At 35.2% G+C, this 16,443-nt stretch overlaps 1 protein-coding gene across 3 annotated transcripts in view; it reads left to right on the top strand.

Annotated features, from left to right (window-relative positions):
• The window catches only part of GRIA4 (glutamate ionotropic receptor AMPA type subunit 4), a 439,401-nt gene that overhangs the window by 98,951 nt on the left and 324,007 nt on the right, over positions 1–16,443 (top strand). The gene's annotated exons all lie outside the window — the stretch shown is intronic.

Here is a 16,443-nt window from a genome sequence, read left to right as displayed (position 1 = left end):
TTTTTTATGAATGTGTTGACTAGAGATTCTGAAATACTTTACTTGTATACTAGAATTGAGCAAATAATAAATATGTGTGAATATAAGAGCCAGCTTGCAGATAAGGAAAGGAGAAAGGCAGAATGAGCCCTCTGATGTTGAATTAAAATCAGAGGTGTGAACTCATGATTTTTAATATATACAGAGTTTTATAGAGAGAGATAAGTACAAATATGTATGTGTGTGTGAGTGTCTGTATACATGTGTGTCTATGCATTTCCTAGCTCTGTCCACTGAGAGGGCCTAGAAGTAAGAACCTCCCAGTAGCAATGAACACATCTGGCACCCAAATCTTAATTTCTGAATACCAATCTACAAGAAAGAAGGCAAAGCTTTACAGAAAAATGGCTTGGGGAAGGGTATAGCTCAGTGGTAGAGTGCATGCTTAGCATGAACAAGGACCTGGGTTCAATCTCCAGTGCCTCCATTAAAAAATAAATAAACCTAGTTACCTCCCCCACCAAAAAAAGTTAAAAACAGAAAGATGGCTTATTGCAGGATGAAGAAATTTTAATATGAGATAGGATCATCTTGTGGTGTCCAGAATTAGGGGAGTGTTTATAAAATGTTTTGGAGAGGCATGTGGAAAAAATTCAGGAACCAACTTGAAGAAGCTACCTACCACAGGCCAAGTAAAAAAATAATAATAATAGTGGTCATAATGCATGATAATCATAGGATAAAATAAATATCCATGAATCCCAAATGATATTAAGTGAATAAATGAATAAATAGTTAAATGCGCGGGAAGAGACAGCTTTCCCTTACAGTACCATTTCAATGAATAATGTAGAAGGAAGAACAGAAGCAAAAAATCACCATGAGGCAAACAGCACAATAATGATTATTGCAGAAAAGAATTATTGATGGAAGCTAGAATTAATGGGTGAAATTATGATGAGAAACAGGATGTTAACAGTCTCAAGGTATTTCTTCACAAAAAAAACTTCTTAACTGTTAAAGAAAAGCTTGTAACTTGACTGTGGAGACACTTGGAAAACACTATCTTAACCAAGTAATTGAACGTCACTGGAGATAAGATATAGTAACATGGTGACATTCCACACTGAGAAGGGCACAGCATCACTTCTGTGGTATTTCTGCCACATGTGAAAATATCAGATGCCCAAATTAGGAACTATTATAAAAGAGAAAGATGGATGGACGTGAGGGTAGGGAGAGGGGAGAGAAAGGGAAAGAGAGATCGGAGGAACATAGAGAAGGAGGAATGAGAGGGAAGAAAACAAGGATAACTAATGATGGTGGTTTGGGTTAAGATGTAAAGACTGGAGACAGAGAGAAGGGGATGTTGAAGGCAGGATGTGAAGTAGTGTGTTATAGAGAGAGCAGAAGAAGGTTTAAAGAAGCCAGATTTGTGTATGGGCTGCACAATTGGTGGATAATCCTGCCATTTATTAACTAAGGTACATGGGAGAAGATGAAGTCTTAGTGGGAATTATCCACCAACTGGGAGAGACTGTCAGTTTGTTAACAGTGGTGGAAAATCCATATGGATGGTGTCTATTTCATCGTATTTATCAAACTGAATCCATTGGGAAGCTAGTTTTTGACTGACAAATTTCACATTGGCAGGCCAGCTTACCTTGAAACACTTGTCTTCATAAGACCTGGGCCACTGTTCACGCTGGTTTATTCTTTGTACTAAAAAATAAGAACTTTTTTCTACTTCATTGCCTTATTCTTTTTAACTTTAGTGATCTGTAAAAAGTAGTCATGGCCTCAGTTATGTCATGGAAGGCCTCTAAAATGAGTTGTGGTTTCATGGTATCGTGGAAAAATCCTTGACCCCTTGTCCAGCACCTCAGAAAATTTTCTATGTGAAACATTGTAAAAGGGATGTGATATAAGGTGAAAATTCTCCAAGAGGAACATTTTGAAATTTTGAAAAAAAATTACAAATGACTAAATCACAATTAATTATAAATGATTAGATTATATGATTTAAATCAAAAAGTATTTCATTAGTTTGTGAGAAATCTTTCATAGTCACAGTTTTTACCCCTTTTTTTATAATACAAATGGACACAGTCATGGCAAAGATACACCATTTCAAAAGATAAAACAGGAATAGAGTTTTATTACAGTTCCAATGTTTCTTGCTAAAGTCTGACTCTTCAACGTTTGGTCCGTGAAATAGTGAGCTAAATTACGAAGAGGTCCATCTCCATCTTATTTAGCAAAGTTTGCATTTAATTATAATGTATGGATAATTAAAATTAAACTTATTCTCTTTAATTAGATTACTTTTTATTTTAGGCACATATGAAATATTCATGGGTACTTCTGCTATACTACACTGAAGTGTTTGGAGAAAGCATCGCACTTGGACCAGCTAAACCTGGTTACGTCGACTATGGGACAAACATGTCTCATTTCCTTATTGCACAGAATGGAGTAAAGGACTCACTTCACAGTATTCATGGAGAATTAATTGAAATGGTTGCAATACTGAGTACTATACCCAGTATATGTAGATTTGTTTTAAAAAGCAAATTAATTGATGAAATGTAGCTGATAGTAAACACAAGAATGGGTTGTATGTACTTCCACTTTGCCATTATTTTTAAGGAAACAAAAACTAATCAGTACTGAGATCTCAGAATTATTTGTAATACATGATTTTTCTTGGCCATGCTATTAAGCAAACACAAATTAATCTATTTATTTGAAGATTATAACTATCAATATAGTGAGTAATTACTAAAGCAGAAGGATTATTATAAATGTATACACGATAAATCACCTGTGTAACTCAAATGTGTTTACTTAACTTGGTTCAAAGCTACATTCCAAAAACAAAATTATGAAGAGAAGAAAAATCATTCCTTCATGTGTTACGGCATACTTGTGTTTTGGGTTTACAAACTTTTGCTCATTATATAGAACTTAATTTTCATGGATTCCATCTACATCCTCCCTTTGGGGAAATAACGTGCAAATGGACAAAGTAACAGCCACTCTTTGAAAGTAAAACACTCGTCTTTAACTCGGACCACCATTTCTATGAGAGGGTTTTTAAGACGAAATTACAGGGATGGTGATATAAGGAAGAGAGATTATTTCACGAAATAAATGTTGATTATTTTCCATGTCCCAGACATTAAAGGGAATTTTGTTGCAATAACCTCTTTAAGATGTGGCATCTGAACTTAAGGGTTTGGAACCAGATAGGCGTTGAGGCTCAGTTCTACTCTGGCTCAGCAATATACCAAAGCTGTAATGTTGGACAAGTTAAAACCTCTCTAAACTGCTGTGTCACTCTCTTAAAATGGGGGTCCCACAACACTTATTTTGAAAAGTTCTGGGAATTAAATGTAAAAAGTTGTGAGAATAGTTGGCAGGAAATAAGTGTCAATGTTTCTTTCCCTTACCCTGAAGATGTAGCTTTAATATACATGTATGTTAGAGATTATATATAATTATATCGATTTAAGTATTGTTATTATGAGTAATTAGAAAAATGGTTTCAATTTACTCTTATTTATCAAGAAAGCCAGTCTCACTGAATGAATACTTATTTTGGTCTATGCATCTCTGTGGCCAACATCTCGTAATAGGACACTGAAAAATTGGGTGGATTTTTCCCTTATGGTAAAGAACTGGTGTCTCTAATTCATGTATCTAAACTGTCCAAAAGAGTTATATCTAGAATATCTAGATAGAAAAAGTAAAACTTTCAGATAATGAAGAGAAACTAAAGGGAACTGAAAAGGTCTATAACCATATTCTTATTCATGCTATGTAAACCCTTTAGTTTACTAATATTTATATTATTTGGAATGAGAAAATACCATAGAAGTGGAAAAGGCATAAATAATGCAAAAATTCTCTCCACATGCATGAAGATTACAAAGTCAATTCATATTAGCTTCTCAAACAAAAGAGCATTCCAATATTTCAGCCAATTCTATTTTTATGCATAATTCAAAAATCGTATTACTTGTCCCCTTTACCATACTCAGTGAATCCTTTTCATACAGGTGTTTTTTTAACATTGGAAAAGCTTTAAGTGAATTATCTATGAATAAATCATTGCAGTCCAGATTTAAAAGTACATTTGGCCACAGGCTATTCCTCACAACTAGTGAATGCTCAAAAAATGGGAACATAGTGTTAAAAAAAAAGGCACTGAAGAAAAAAGGCACTGGAAAAGTGATTTTATAAACAGAAACCATATATTAAGCTCAAATACCTTTTAGAAAGGTAAATATTACTCTATTTTTATGTATGATGAGATGTTTAATTTCATGATGGAGATATAAAAAGTAAGTGTTTATCTTTAGAAATCTGAGTAAAACTCTTGTACTAAGTAACAAGTTGCTCCTGCAATATAGTATAGAAAAAACATTCTGAATGCCTTTAATTATGTACCTATGGACACATTCAAAGGAACTCTAAAAAATGAAATTACTTGTTAAAATGATAGGATTATAGGATCCTTGTTTCAAATTTTTCTCTAATGCTTTAATAAATAAAATCCATACTTAATTTACAAAAACACCATCATGCATTATACATTATGATTTTAATTGCAAATGTTTGCTCTTTCCTGGATGATCTGTGTCGGGTAGAAGCTTTCAATAAATTTTCAACTACCTGTTACTCTACCTTGTACAAGGAGCTTTTTAATTTAGGTTTGTTGTTAAATTACTCAGGGAAAATAGTTCAGGGATTATGAATTAATATATGCTAATTAAGAGCATAAATATTTTAAACATGCACAGAGAGAACTAGAATGGAAATTTAAAGTAGCTCGAGGCCATTAAAGTTACAAAAGGACAATTTAAAAGTTACTAGCAACTGACCCAGAGGACTGGTGGGTAGTAGGTACAGCTGCAGGAATTACAGGCTTTGGAACTCTTACGGTACTCCAGTGAGCACAGCTGTACTAAGCTAATTTTGTTTGACACGATGATGCTACAGAAATCACTGAACTTAGAAAGGTCTTGAGACAGAATCTACAAGATATAGTTTTTACAAAATATTTGTTGAGCTTCTTACATGTGAGAGTTGTAGAAATGATGTCTTAACTTCCAAATTTAAATTCATAGAAGCATTATTTGAAGCCACATTTGATAAACTAAATTAATGATTTCTTGCCTTTTTCTTCGGATTGATAATCTCAATCTTATTTTAGTAATTTTTTAAACTAAGAATTACAAAATTTAATTGTGCAATGTTTTAAATTCTGAAGGACAAATAGAAACCAAATAAACATGTAATTGAGGCTCAAAGTTACTGCAATTGTCAAATAAGTGTAAGTCTAATCTTTGGATGGCAGCCAAAAAACAGCAATTACTTATTTACTACCTGTTGGCTTGGCGCCCTGCAGAGCTGCCAACCATGACAATGGTTATAATCAAAAGATGTTGTAACTTACCATCCTGCTGCATCTGCATCATTGTAGGCATCTTGTTGAGGACATTTTCTACTATATTGCCATCTTCCCTATGTGAAGTTCCATGTTTGAAACGCATTTTAGAATTTAATACTAGAGAAATTTTTTCTTTCCATCCATGGACTGGTATGTTTTGTCCCCACCGGAAGTAAGAATATGGAGCTGTCCATGTTTTCCTTTTCGTTTTGATGCCCAAGAAGCCTACAGGTAGACATTTCTCTCTCATCACTGTTCAGCTTACCAGTACATGACATCTGATCGGAAGGAGATTATTTACATCAAGATAAAAGCATCAAGGAATGCTGCACACAAGATTCTGGTTCTGGGCCAGGTCTGAGAGTACAGAGTATATTTGGATATTAGACAGGTGTAAAGGATTCAGTATAGTTCTGTTCTGGCTAGAACAAGCTAAGCTGCAGTAGCAAAAAGACCACACATTTCAAGATCAGTAAAAGAGAAGTCATAATTCTGTCGTTTGCCTTCAAGTCAGCAGGGGAAAGACTTTCCTCCACTTGGTCTCTGGGGACCCAGGATCCTTCCATCTTGTGGTACTGGCACCCTATAAAGCCATCCCTGTCATCTGCCTTCAGCTAGCAGGAAAAAAGAACGAAGTACACATGAGACGTGAAATGTGTCACAGTGGCTCATGTCACTTCTACTCACTTTTCATTATGAAAGACTTAATTCACTCAGTCACCAGGAACTGCAAGTGAGACCCAGAAATGTAGTGGAAATGAGTGCCAGGAGGAGGAGAAGGGATGTCAGTGGACTCTGCCACAAATATTAAAAATAACAAGTTAATTTTAAAATAGAAATAGTCTTGGGCATAGTAAAAAGCGTAATTGTTCTCTTAGACAATGTAATTTCTCTGTAGATTTTTTATCCATTGCAACTATCTTTTTTTCCCCATATGCAAAAACCTTAGCTATAAGCTCAGAGGTTTCAGAATCTATTAAAAATCCTAGATTGACAGGACAAACTAGGGAACACTTTTCAGCTGTGATTAAATGTAGATTTCACTGAAAGCATAGAAGAAAGACAATAAACTATTTACATAAAAAAGCAAAATAACTTCCTTCTACAGTCCATTTTAATAATGTATCCATTTCAAACAACTTTCAGAGGTTTTATCACTAGAGTCTCAACTTCCTTAATTTCAATAATTTTAAATGATTATAGAGTGGGTTGAAACAGAATGGAAAACTTAGTTTCTTAAATTAAAATTTATTGCAGTCACTGAAAACCTCATATAGCTATGCTGTAACAGAACGTGACGTATAGTGACTCTGGTTAGAAAAGGATTGGTGGACAGTTTCCCAAAGACCACTGTACTGTACATGCTCACTGTCTGGATGTGTGTGCTGGCTGTGTGTTATTGCCAGCACATCAGTGTGCCCCAGAACAATCCCCTGGGGCACAATACTTGTGTTTAACATCAATACCACTTTCTCCAAACATGTGTTACGAGGTTTCATAGCTCAGCAGAAATCACCTGTCTACAGCACAGGACAAAATTATGCAAAAATAGGACATTATTGAAAAAAATTCACATTCAAATGGACTGCAACTCAGTACGAAGCTAGAGAGGATGCTACATTATAATGTAAATTACCTGGCCACCCTACTTTCAGAAGAGCAAATTGTTCTCACTTTTTACCACTGGACAGGCACCTGCTCTAATTCATAAAATAAGAAACTCTGAATCTTTGCCTCTCCCTCCTCTCTGTGATCCTTACCATCCAGTTTATATAGATGTTTATTTTAACAAAATCTTCCATGATAATTTACTCATTAATCTGTGGAATATTCAAGATAAACAAATATTTTTCCTCTGACTTTGAAAATGAGGTTGACATTATTTTTAGCCCCATGGGATGAGTCACTACCAAAGGAAGCTTGGAGCTGAGAATTCCTGAAATGCCAATCCAAATGCGTCCTGTCCTCTAAACCATCTTTTTAAAATTAATTCTTCCATGCCAGATCATGACAAGTTCCATGACAAGTAACTTTTCTATGTGACTATGAAGAGAGCATATTTACTTAAAAAAAAAAAGGTAAAAAGAAAAAAATTTAAGTAGGAATTCTGCTCTAACCTGAGCTACTGTAGCAGTTACCTTCTTAAAGAACTCTTAATTTTGAACTTTTGGAGAATGTGAAATAAAGCTAAATTTCATTTTTAGCCCAAGGAAAGATTCTACCTAAGACAGTCTTTCTAATCCAATGACACATTTCTGAGTTCCTAAAAAGACATCCTTACAAATTAGTTTCTTTTCTTGGAAAGGAGGAATTGTCATGCTGGGTGAGAGAAATACAAATGTCAATGATAATATATTTTCTGTAGTTGAAGCTATCTCCCTGAGGCCAACAGCAAAGAGGAGGTGCAAAATGGAGTCAAACTGACTAAGATACTCAAGTGCAGGCATTTTTCTCCTTAAAAAAATGGATCATTGTTTAACTGTGTACTGAAATCAAAATCAAAGTTATGTACTATGGTTCACCTCCAATATGCACCCTGTATGTAAACAGAATACATATAATCTTAAATTTTTAAGGGCCATGCTACCTGTGAAAGCAGGGTACAAAATTCATTGTTATCACACAAGTATATAGAATACACGTGAAGCACTGACTGAAAGACAAATCAGTTGAGTTTTGCCAATCTTTCACTAGTGTAATTATTTAAAGTGCATGATTGGGTCTCTGGTGCAATTCACAGATGACTGATACCTATGTGGGACTCCAGGCAACAGCACCAAACATGAACACAACCTCTCTTCCACCTCAGTTGTCGTGATGCTTTGCATAAAGCAAATGTCAACAAATTTGGTTAGTTGACTGGATGGATGGACAGACGGATATTTCAGGCAGATGAAGATTTCAAAAATTTGGAAACCAATACTTAACAATAGAAAATTATTGCTGAACCACGATAACACACACAGAAAAGAATGAGGAAACCGTTCAGTTCACTGCAGATGGAACAATTACTTAACACAAGCAAACATGCCTTTTAAGACATAGGATGCAGTGCAAATACTAGCTGTCAGAATCATTATCCTTTTAAGGTACTCTGGAAGATGTCACAGGTTGTGATATGACAGTGCCATTATTCAAAAAGATTCATTGATAGAATCTTCAGAGATAACATATTTGTCATTTTGAGGGATTCTCAAGTCTAAAATGTGTAGGCAACGTGCTTTGTAGGAAAATTTACATCCTCTGTATTGCAATGAGAGATCAATTTGTTAGAAGAAATTTGATAGCAGAGAGTTAAAAAGACCAGCCACCTAATATAGAATTATTTTCTTACCAAATGATATGTATATTCAAGGTCCTAAATGAGGTGTCTTTTTTTTGTTTGTTTTGGGTGGTAGTGGGGGTTTTTTGTTTTGTTTTGTTCTTTGTTTTTGTTTTGTTTTTTTGTTTTTTTGTTTTTTTTACCTAGTTGACTAACATCTCTTGAAAGGAACTAAAATGGAAGCCGAAGTTCACGTTAATGTGGGTGCTGATGAACTGAGAGGGACTGCCTTTCCGTTCCATTGCTCCCTTGGCAGCTTAGCCCTTTGAGCCATCAGGGTATTGAAATGGAAAAGATTTGTGCTTGCTGGAGCTCCTGGAGCAGGAGTCTTGTCCATTTCAATCAGCTGCCTACTTAGGAGTTGGGTATCAGTAAGGGGACACAAGGTGAGGAGAGACCCGTGAACGAGCTACATGATGGGTATGTCTTTGAACTTCCTATGTGAGGTATTACCAGCGTTGCAGCCTTTATTCTTAAAAAGTTGCTCTCTCTCTGTCTTTCTCTCTTTTGATCTAAAGAATTGAATTCTTGAGTCTTTTTTTTTTTTTATTTAAAAGGAAGTTGACATAACGTTGATTTGTAGAACAGACAAGCTGTATCTCTTCAGGCATTAGGATCTGATCTTGCTATTTAATTTTTAAATTACAAGTTTAGAAAGTGCTATAAATAGTTCTAATTTTGCACCCAAAGGGTAGGAATGACTAACAGATTTCTCTATTTCCCTGTCACTAATTAAGGGACCCCTTGAGGTTCATTGCAAAAAATAACATTGTAGGGGCAGATCTGTGCTAAAGTAGAATGGTTTTAAGGAGGAGGAAAATTCCAGTTCTTTTGTCAGTGGTTTCTATTTCTGAGCACCACCTAACAACCAAGAATGCTCTTCCCCCATCCCTGTTCCCTTCTGTCTGAATTTGCATTTCCCTCTCACCTCTTTCCTCCATGCTCACAAACTGGGGAAATCACCACACTGAAGCACTCTTCTAGTTTAATTTCTGTTCTCAGCATAACATCCAAGAACATGTGTTTTGTTATTTACAAAAAATAATCTATGAACCTGGACTCCGACAGACACATTAAGGAGTATTCCATGGTTGGATATCTTTCACTGATTCTACAAATATTTATTAATGGTGCAAAGCACTGTGCAAAGTGCAGCAGACTGACCCCTACAGAAGGTTCTGCCCTATTAGGGTTTACAACCAAACAGAAAAGAAAAACTTAATTAAACAAGCAACTGCACAAATTACTTCTACAGTTATTAATCCTGACCTTTATAGTTGTCTTCCTTTTGCCTGGAACATTCTGCCCTCAGCTATTTCCAGAGCAGGCTAAATCTTATCCTCCCAATTATCAGTGTTGGACACAGAGAGCTTAAATGGCCCAAAAACACTGCCTCAGAGATTGGTTGGGGAGGGTTTTGGTCTTGAACTCAAAGACCCTTTACTCTTGCAGAAGATCCAGTCATTATCTTCCTACATTCACAATAAAGCTTATTTTTCCTAATTATAAAAGTGATGAATGTCAATTATAATAAATTTGATATAAGTAGGAAATTGTAAAAGAATATTAAAAATTTCATACTCATGTCTCTCAAAGACAACTTTTGATAACTTGGCACATATTCTTCTACTCTCCTGATATGACATCGTATTGCATATTCAACTGTGAAAGTTTTCAATATTGGGAAATAGCAGTTTCCAATCTACTATTTTATTGATATTAGACATATTTGTGTATTAGTCTTTTAAGACCACTTCCCAGAAGCTACTTGATATGAAACTTTTTAAGCCTCTTCAGATATTCATATACAAATGGTCTTTGACTTGAGATGGTTCAATTTTTCCACTTAACAATGGTAAAAAAAAAAAAAGATACACATTTCAGTAGAAACCATACTTGAAATTTTGAACTTTGGTCTTTTCCCAGGCGAACAATATGTGGTGTGATCCTCTCCTGATGCTGGGCAGTGGCAGTGGGCCCCAGCTCCCGCTCAGTCACTCATGAAGATAAACGATCAATGTACTGACAACCATTCTGCACCCACACAACCATTCTGCTTTTCACATTCAGTAATCAATAAATTACATTAGATATTCAACACTTCTTTATAAAATAGGCTTTGTGTTAGATGATTTTGCCCAATGGTGGGCAAATGTAAGTATTCTGAGTAAGCTTAAGGTCAAATAAATTCAGCTATGATATTCTATAGATTAGATGTATTAAATGTATTTTTGATTCACAGTAGTTTCAAATTAGTGAGGGTTTATCAAGACGTAACCTCATTGTAATTCAAGGAAGATCTGTATATATTGAATTCCTTATAGGTTATGTGAATTCTGTGTGTGTGTGTGTGTGTGTGTGTACACATACTTTTATTGAAGGAATAGTCAGTTTAAAATGTGTCAGTTTCTGGTGTACAGCATAATGCTTCAGTCATACATGAATATATATATTCATTTTCATAATGTTTCACCATAAGTTACTACAAGATATTGAATATAGTTCCCTGTGCTATGCAGTATGAACGTATTATTTATCTATTTTATGTATATTAGTTAGTACCTGCAAATCTCAAACTCCCAATTTATCCCTTCCCACCCACCTCCCCACCTGGTAACCATAAGTTTATTTTCTTTGTCTGTGAATCTGTTTCTTTTTTTATAAATAAGTTCATTTGTCTGTTTTTGTTTTTGTTTTTGTTTTTAAGATTTCACATGTAAGTGATACCATATGGCATTTTTCTCTCTCTTTCTGGCTTACTACATTTAGAATGACAATCTCCAGGTCCATCTATATTGCTGCAAATGGTATTTTTAATGCCTGAGTAGTATTCCATCTTATAAATATACCACAGCTTCCTTATCCAGTCATCTGTCGATGGACATTTAGGTTGTTTCCATGTCTTAGCTATTGTACGTAGTGCTTCTATAAACATTAGGGTGCATGTATCTTTTTGAATTGAGGTTCCCTCTGGATATATGCCCAGGAGTGGGATTGCTGGAGCATATGGTAAGTTTATTTTCAGTCTTTTGAGAAATCTCCATACTGTTTTCCAGAGTAAAACCAAACTACATTCCCACCAACAGTGTAGGAGGGAATCCCTTTTCTCTACAGTCTCTCTAGCATTTATCACTTGTGGACTTTTGAATGATGGCCATTCTGACTGGTGTGAGGTGATACCTCATTGTGGTTTTGATTTGCATTTCTCTGATAATTAGCGATATTGAACATTTTTTTCATGTGACTATTGGCCATTTGTATGTCTTCATTGGAGAATTGATTTTTTAGGTCTTCTGTCCAGTTTTAGGTTGTTTTTTTCTTTTGTTATTAAGTTGTATGAGCTGTTTACATATTCTAGAAACTAAGCCCTTCTCAATCTCATCTTTTGCAAATATTTTTCTCCTAGTCAATAGATTTTCTTTTTTGTTTTATTTGTGGTTTCCTTTGCTGGGCAAAAGCTTATAAGTTTAATTAGATCCCATCTGTTTACTTTTGCTTTTATTTCTATTGCCTGTATAGACTGCCCTAGGAGAACACTGTTGAGATTTATGTCAGAAAATGTTTTCCTACGTTTTCTTCTTAGAGGTATATAGCGTCTTATGTTTAAGTCTTTAAGCCATTTTGAGTTTATTGTGTATGGTGTGAGGGAGCATTCTAACTTCACTGATTTACATGCAACTGTCCAGTTTTCCCAACGCCATTTGATGAAGAGACTGTCTTTACTCCATTCTATGGTCTTGCCTCCTTAGTCAAAGATTAATGGACCAAAAGTTTATGGGTTTATTTCTGGGCTCTCTATTCTGCCCTATTGATCCATATGTCTGTTTCTGTACCAATACTGTGCTGTTTTGTTTAGTGTAGCTCTGTAGTATTGTCTGAAGTCTGGGAGGGCTATCCTTCCAGCTTCATTCTTTTTTACTTCAGTATTGCTTTCACAATTTTGGGTCTTTTGTGATTCTATATAAATTTTACTATTATTTGTTCTAGTTCTGTGAAAAATGTCCTGGACAATTTGAGAGGGATCACATTAAATCTGTACATTGCTTTCAGTAGTATGGCCATTATAACAATATTAATTCTTCCAATCCACTAATATGGGATATCTTTCCATTTCTTTGAGTCATCTTTAATTTCCTTAGTCATTGTTTTATAATGTTCCACATATAGTTCTTTCACTTCCTTGGTCAGATTTATTCCTAAGTATTTTACTTTTTTGAATGCAATTTTAAAAGTGATTTTTTTCTGTACTTTCTTTTTCTTTTTTTTCAAACATTTTTTATTGATTTATAATCATTTTACAATGTTGTGTCAAATTCCAGTGTTCAGCACAATTTTTCAGTCATTCATGGACATATACACACTCATTGTCACATTTTTTTCTCCGTGATTTATCATAACATTTTGTGTATATTTCCATGTGCTATACAGTGTAATCTTGTTTATCTATTCTACAATTTTGAAATCCCAGTCTATCCCTTCCCACCCTCTACCCCCCTGGTAACCACAAGTCTGTATTCTCTGTCCATAAGTCTATTTCTGTCCTGTATTTATGCTTTGTTTTTGATTGTTTGTTTTTGTTTTTGTTTTTTAGATTCCACATATGAGTGATCTCATATGGTATTTTTCTTTCTCTTTCTGGCTTGCTTCACTTAGAATGACATTCTCCAGGAGCATCCATGTTGCTGTAAATGGCATTATGTTGTCAGTTTTTATGGCTGAGTAGTATTCCATTGTATAAATATACCACCTCTTCTTTATCCAGTCACCTGTTGATGGACATTTAGGCTGTTTCCATATTTTGGCTATTGTAAATAGTGCTGCTATGAACATTGGGGTGCAGGTGTCATCCTGAAGTAGATTTCCTTCTGGATACAAGCCCAGGAGTGGGATTCCTGGGTCATATGGTAAGTCTATTCCTAGTCTTTTGAGGAATCTCCACACTGTTTTCCACAGTGGCTGCACCAAACTACATTCCCACCAGAAGTGTAGGAGGGTTCCCCTTTCTCCACAGCCTCTGCAGCATTTGTCATTTGTGGATTTTTGAATGATGGCCATTCTGACTGGTGTGAGATGATACCTCATTGTAGTTTTGATTTGCATTTCTCTGATAATTAGTGATATTGAGCATTTTTTCATGTGCTTTTTGATCATTTGTATGTCTTCCTTGGAGAATTGCTTGTTTAGGTCTTCTGCCCATTTCTGGATTGGGTTGTTTATTTTTTTCTTATTGAGTCGTATGAGCTGCTTATATATTCTGGAGATCAAGCCTTTGTCGTTTTCACTTGCAAAAATTTTCTCCCATTCCGTAGGTTTTCTTCTTGTTTTACTTCTGGTTTCCTATGCTGTGCAGAAGCTTGTAAGTTTCATTAGGTCCCATTTATTTATTCTTGCTTTTATTTCTTCTAGGAAAAAATTTTTGAAATGTATGTCAGATAATGTTTTGCCTATGTTTTCTTCTAGGAGGTTTATTGTATCTTGTCTTATGTTTAAGTCTTTAATCCATTTTGAGTTGATTTTTGTATATGGTGTAAGGGAGTGTTCTAGCTTCATTGTTTTACATGCTGCTGTCCAGTTTTCCCAACACCATTTGCTGAAGAGACTGTCTTTATTCCATTGTATATTCTTGCCTCCTTTGTCGAAGATGAGTTGACCAAAAGTTTGTGGGTTCATTTCTGGGCTCTCTATTCTGTTCCATTGGTCTATATGTCTGTTTTTGTACCAATACCATGCTGTCTTGATGACTGTAGCTCTATAGTATTGTCTGAAGTCTGGGAGAGTTATTCCTCCAGCCTCTTTCTTTCTCTTCAGTAATGCTTTAGCAATTCTAGGTCTTTGATGGTTCCATATAAATTTGATTATGATTTGTTCTAGTTCTGTGAAATATGTCCTGGGTAATTGGATAGGGATTGCATTAAATCTGTAGATTGCCTTGGGCAGTGTGACCATTTTAACAATATTGATTCTTCCAATCCAGGAGCATGGAATATCTTTCCATTTTTTAAAGTCTTCTTTAATTTCCTTCATCAATGGTTTATAGTTTTCTGTGTATAATTCTTTCACCTCCTTGGTTAGATTTATTCCCAGATATTTCATTACTTTGGGTGCTTTTTAAAGGGGATTGTTTCTTTACTTTCTTTTTCTGTTGTTTTATCATTAGTGTAAAGAAATGCAACTGATTTTTGAATGTTAATTTTGTAACCTGCTACCTTGCTGAATTCTTCAATCAGCTCTAGTAGCTTTTGTGTTCCTTTTCTGATATTTCACTGTTAGTGTAAAGAAATGCAACTGATTTCTGTATGTTAATCTTGTATCCTGCTACCTTGCCAAATTCTTTTATCAGCTCTATTTTTTGTGTGGCACATTTAGGGTTTTCTATACACAGGTTCATATCATCCACATATAATGAAAATTTTACCTCTTCTCTTCCAATTTGGATCCCTTTAATTTATTTCTCTTGTCTAATTGCTATAGCTAGGACTTCCAATACTATTGAATATAAGTGGTGAGAGTGGGCATCCTTGTCTTGTTCCAGATTTTAACTGGCAGGCTTTCAACTTTTTACCATTGAGTATTATCCTGGCAGTAGGTTTGTCATAAATAGCTTTTATTATGATGAGGTATGTTCCCTCTATAACCACCCACTTTGGTTAGAGTTTTTTCATAAATGGGTGTTGAATTTCATCAAATGCTTTTTCTGCATCTATTGAGATGATCATGTGATTTTTGTCCTTTCTTTTATTGATATGGTGTATCACATTGATTCATTTACATATGTTGAACCATCCTTGTGTCACTGGGATGCATCCAAATTGATCATGGTGTATGATCTTTTTTCAATGTGTTGTTGGATTCTGTTTGCTAATATTGTGTTGCAGATTTTTGCATCTATGTTCATCAATGTAGTTTTCATTTTTGGTAGTGTCTGTCTGGTTTTGGTATCAGGGTGGTACTGGCTTCATAGAATGAGTTTGGGAGTATTCCCTCCTCCTCAGTCTTTTGAGAAGGATTGATATGAGCTCTTCTTTGTATGTTTTATAGAATTCCCCAGTGAAGCCATCTGGTCCTGAACTTTTGTTTGCAAGATTTTTTATTGCTGATTCTGTTTCATTTCTAGTGATTGGTCCAGTTCAAATGATATTTCTTCTTGATTCTGTTTTGGTGGACTGTATGTTTCCAGAAACTTGTCCATATTTTCTATGGGTTTTGTCCAGCAGAAGTCCCACCACAATGGGATTAATTACTCAAGACTCTGGAAAGTCAAGAGAGCAAGAGGGAGTTGAAGACCAACTCCCCGAACCTCTCAAACACTCCCATATTTATTGTGCACAATCAAAGAAAATATCACAAACAGTTGTGTCATGGAATGCGGGAGCTTAAGGAAAAACAGGAATGAGTAGAGATCCTAATTTTCACAATGAGTACAAAGGCTTAATTTACCTTCAGGGCAGCCATGGGAAGAGGGGAACAAGGTACATTCTTCAGATATAAGAAGTTGATTACAAAAGAGAACACCAGACTGCCAGTTTCTTGTCTTGGGAGTTATAGACTAAACAGCAGAAAGCATGTCCAGCAATTATAGCTGAAGGCATAGGTTGTCGCTTTGCAACGAGCAGAGTAGACCCTGAACTATGGACCTATGCTTAAGATAAATAAGTCGTGTCCTGCATTTATAGCAAGGGACACACAA

The sequence above is a fragment of the Vicugna pacos genome, chromosome 10, assembly GCF_048564905.1.
Source record: "Vicugna pacos chromosome 10, VicPac4, whole genome shotgun sequence".
Classification (NCBI taxonomy): Eukaryota; Metazoa; Chordata; class Mammalia; order Artiodactyla; family Camelidae; genus Vicugna; species Vicugna pacos.
The sequence above is the reverse complement of the archived record's forward strand: the minus strand, read 5'-3'. Positions and strand labels throughout refer to the sequence as shown.